Here is a 5,251-nt window from a genome sequence, read left to right on the forward strand (position 1 = left end):
TTAAAACTATAAGTTATAAATATAATATGATAAGTTAGTTATCACTTATATTTATAATAATATTAATTATTGGATAATTAACTCTTTTTCTCTAATAACCAATTGAGTGGGAGGTTATTGGTGGTTTCATGGTAACTGTGAGATAAAAGAAAAAATATTTTCCTAATTTTAGGAAGAAAAGAAAAGGCTTGAGATTTCCAATCTCGGAAAAACTCTCACGGAAGTTGTCAAGTAAATTGAATTTACTGAGTGACAACTTGGAGTAAGGTAAACGATCGTGGAGTGTTAGTAAGCGACAAACACTCAGCTAAACGATGAGCTAAACGATCGCATAGTTTTTGCTAGACGATCACTTAGCTCTTCCTAAACGATTGGGCAGACCTATGTGATAGGTTCTGCCATCTCCCACTTACTCAATCGTTTACACGATTTTTGCTTCCTCCTTTCGTCTGCCTCAAACCAAGTCCACACAGAGCCCACCCTCTAGATTTTCATACCGAGAATACCAAGGTAGACTTCTTAGTGGTGTCATACTCAATTCGACATTGTTAAGGTTCTGTGGAGGCCGTTCGTGTTGCTCGGGGTGTTTGTGACCTAAGCGATCGATGAGTTTGAGTGTGCAGTGTTCGTGCTGTGTAGCGGTCGTGTTAGATGAGTGTTTGTGTGTTGTTGTGTAGCTGTGGACGAGCGTTCGTGATCAAGGAGCTTGGCGATGAGTCTACAAAAATGAGTAGCTTTTGTCTTTGATATTTTGTATTATCATGCTATAATTTATGTAATTAATGTATAACCGTATGCTTCTGTTTATTTATTGTAATTGTAAAGTTCATATACGATTGTAATTTGGAATGATCTTTCTGCTGCTCATGGAAATCTCCGTGTTCGATTTCCTTCACGATCTGCATCTTCTTGGTCATATCAAACACCTTCAAGTTATGTTGGTTTTAGATGGTAGTGAAGGAACTCGTATTAAAGAGATCCTTGAGCGGAAGTGGATCGTCCAAATTCCATTAATTATTGAAAACATAATTTACAGTAAACATACAGGATATGCATTCAAAATAAATTACAACATGCTTTTTTACAGGAAAAAAAAGGTTCAAGATACATTACCCTTGAAGAATCTTTCTTCGTGAAACTCCCTCGAACAATCACGAGCCTCGAACAGAATCAACAACTCTTGAAGACCTTCTTCAAGATTTTCTTGTACCAAACAAACTGGACACTACCACAATGAGCCTTTGGTATTCTCGAGGTGAGAACCTAGGAGTGGTGGGCTCTGACTATCTTGGTTAGGAGGGATTGTTTGGGTGGAGGAAGTAGATTGGGAGTTCTTTCAAGAAATCAAGAACACAAAACTTTTCTGCAACTCAATCATTCAGCAAATACAACGTTCAATCGTAGAGGAAAAAGAGAAAAAACTTTTCTTTTATTCCTCTTGCCACAAAATCAATAACCACCCACTAAGGTGGTTGGAGAGAAAAGAGGGAAGTTGTTATTCAAATAATAATAAAATAATATAAATAAATATGATAATTAACTTATCATATTATATTTATATTAAATTATATGTTGTATCAAATATAACATATAACCTATAGTTTTAATATTATATCACATACAATATAAACTATAGTTTTTTTTCCCTATTTTATGACATTTAATATAAATCATATTTATATTAAATTTAACAACTATGAATCACATTCATAGAAAATATATTTGAATCTCATTCAAATATTTATTTCCTCCAATTAAACTATAATGTATCAAATACATTATGACAATTATATCATATATAATAGAAACAATTTAATTATATCATATATAATTAAATCCTTCTTATTAATTTGAACAATTCAAATCAACCCAAAAACTGATTCTCAACTAAATCTTTTTAAGTTACCAAGAGGACCTTATGTACCTGTAGCTTGAAGCTCCAACAGTACATGAATAATTAATTAAACTCTTCAATTACATTATTCACCATCCGTTAACTGTCGAGCACTCCACTAAAGACCGACAGTTGCACTCTTCGCACTACAGATATATTTCTGTGTCCATTGGATATAACCAATCAACAATATGATGACCCTTCATAAATGCTCGTAAGTACAACTAGGCCATATTACCGTTTTGCCCATGTAGTTACATCTAACTCCTTAAGTACCACTGATTTTTTTAATGAACAATATATCATAGTCCTACTATGACTAAACCTCTCTCGGGCCAGGAGAGGGTGTGGCACCACATTGTTCAAGACCCAAAATTAGCCCTTAAGGGAGCAATTTATCTACTTATCCCTGCTTCGGGGAAGGAGTGAATTCCATCTTGTGTAGCTAAATTTCCAGCTCTCCAATCAGACGAATTCCCAAAATGGTAAACTTGTTGAGTCGGTGATCTGGTCACTCTCACCCATACAAATCAAAGGATCGCCTTCATAAGCAGAAGTTCATAACTCATTCATGATTCAGGTCATGTTATCTATGGTCATCCTGGTGAAATGTAAGTCTCTATTATGAACGGTGTTATATAATGAGACTAAGCATTTCGTGGTCCGGTCTTATACAAACTTCTCTGTATATAATATCCCCACTCGCATGTCTAATACATGAATGATTAGGATCAGATCATTTGTAGCACTTTATAACAATTGTAACACCTACAAAGCGGACCATACTCGTAGTGTCATCAGGATAAGGTACCCAACCTTATCCATATACTACAAACCATTTAGGTTATCACTTAATCATGATTCACCTTTATGTCTTCACATACATGTTTAAGTTACAATGATAACCTTGGATGTTAGTTTATTGGTTTGTGGTTAATTCAACTAAAATATCACATATTTTATAGACAAAGTGAATAAAATATCATATATTTTTAATCACATAAAGAGTTTGTTCATACAAAATTTACAAACTATAGGACCCTACGAGATTTAGAACATCAACCCCAACAGGTAGTAGCAGTTATTGTGAAAATAAACATTTCCACCGAACTTAGAGCATTGGGTGAGCTTATAAAAAAGAGAAGCAAAGTTAGCATGGTTTGTGTTCATGTATGATAACATAGGGAACCAACTTCTCCAACTTCTCCTCATTTGTTAACAATCAATATAACATGGAGCTTCGTTTTAAATGCATTTTTGTATAGAGGATAATAGTTTGAATCACAAATTTTCGTATGATAAAGATTTTCCTTTTAAGGAAGGGGCTCAATAAAACACACCACAAAAAGATTTTTATTATGAACTGAGAGTGATAGTCTTGCTTCAAACGTTCTTTTCCAAGGGAAGTTTAGTATACAATTTTCAAACTTTTGAAAAGTATGCATCAGGGATTCGAAGAAAGATCGAAGTTCATAAAATCTACAAAGTAGCCAAGAAGCCATAATAGTGGTTATTTTCATCCCACCCACCATTGAACAAAATCTTTAATTGTTGAATCGCCATAGCAAGGGGAGAGTTGAGAACAATGAAATAATGAAATAATGAAAGAGCTAATGGATAGTAAATTGAGAGTTGACGATGGTCGTTTGTAGTATAATTTGATGAAATATGAGGCTGATTCTGTTGATAAAGACAAGGAATTATGAACTAAACCTTATATTTTATATTTAAAACGAAATTATATAATAGAGATAATGCTAACGCCAAATTTAGAAATTAAGAAGAATCGGTCAGAAATATCTATATATTTCATGTTTAAAACAAAATTATAATAAAGACAATGATAAAACAATTTAAAAATCATATGATTTGGTTTGAATTAACAAAAGAGATAAGATAAATATTAAAAATCAGATTTAGGAAAAGTAATATATTATAAGATTTGAAAATTCAAATCAACGTGGAAAGATGAAAGATTCTTTATGTACAATTATGAAAAGTTTTCAAAATTAAGAACCAAAATTTGTGCCAAAATATATGCATGAAAAGAGGAAGTTAATTTATTTGAATGGAAATTGATAGAACCAAAATTATGAATTTGATAAATTAATTGCAGTACAATTAACGAAGCTGTCGATTAATTATAGTGTAATCAAAGGAACTATTTCAAGCATTTTAGGATTATAAGAAAAGAGCTTCAAGTGATATTCATGTGTTTTTGCTACTATTAAGAAAGATTCCGTGTTTTGCTATATTTGCAAATAAAACTGTAACCTGTGCTATAAGATCCATTTTTCCAAATTATTTCAAGTAGAGCAACTAAGAAGAGTGAAACAAATGATGAGAAAGGAAGAGAAGTTAAAGAAATTTTGAATGCAAGGACTAAATTATTATCATTTTTAAAGTAAATAGATTAAATCATTACCTTTGAAAGTTTGAAGACCAAATTGTCACTTTGATGAAAGTTTAGAAACCAATAGTGATTTATAACCTAGAAATTAATAGTTTTCATTAAGACTTGACTCGTTTGATAACTATTTGGACTTTGAAATAAAGTATGCATGATTTCTCTCAATTTTTTATAATGATTATACTTTTTCTAAGTAAAAGACTTGAATTTTCAGCTAGATTCAAAAAAACAAAAACAAAATTTTAAACTATTTTCTTAGTTTTAGCTTGACTTGATTTCTTAAAACTTTGGTAGAAAGTAAATAAAAAAGCAAAGAAACCCAGAAGTGCAACAAATGTTTAAGGCCTGTTTGGTACAAGGAATTAATAAAACATAATTGTATTTCATGTTTTTCAAATGTGTTACCAACAGATTCAAAATATAAATTCCAATTTAAACAAATTTTCAAAATATGTTTTAAAATATATTTAGTTACTCACTAAATATTAGGTGGAATATAAACCATTTGACTAATTAATTTATGAACTTTTTATATTAAAATTTTTGTATAATTATTATTTTTAAATATCATATAATATATAATATATTAAATATTTTAATTTAACAAAAGTAATTGAATTTATAACATGAAACCATATATTTATTATTGTTTTTATCATTTTTAATATAATTGTACATTTTAAAATTTTAAATTCAAAATCTGAATATATTGAAAACATAAAAAAATTATTTTCAAAATTTGCACTATTTGGATTACAAAATCCAAAAACAAAATCCAAATTATCAATCAAACACATTCGTCGAACTCTGTGAATATAAAAACATAAAATAAAATTTGAGTTTCTTACCAAACAGACCTTGTAGACTTAATCTTCAAAATCCAAAAACAAAATGATTATAAAACGGAGTCCGAGTAATCAATTAAGAAAATAAAAACCTGCATAATA

Source organism: Benincasa hispida, chromosome 9 (assembly GCF_027475165.1).
Source record: "Benincasa hispida cultivar pf3 chromosome 9, pf3_genome.v1.1, whole genome shotgun sequence".
Lineage (NCBI taxonomy): Eukaryota > Viridiplantae > Streptophyta > Magnoliopsida > Cucurbitales > Cucurbitaceae > Benincasa > Benincasa hispida.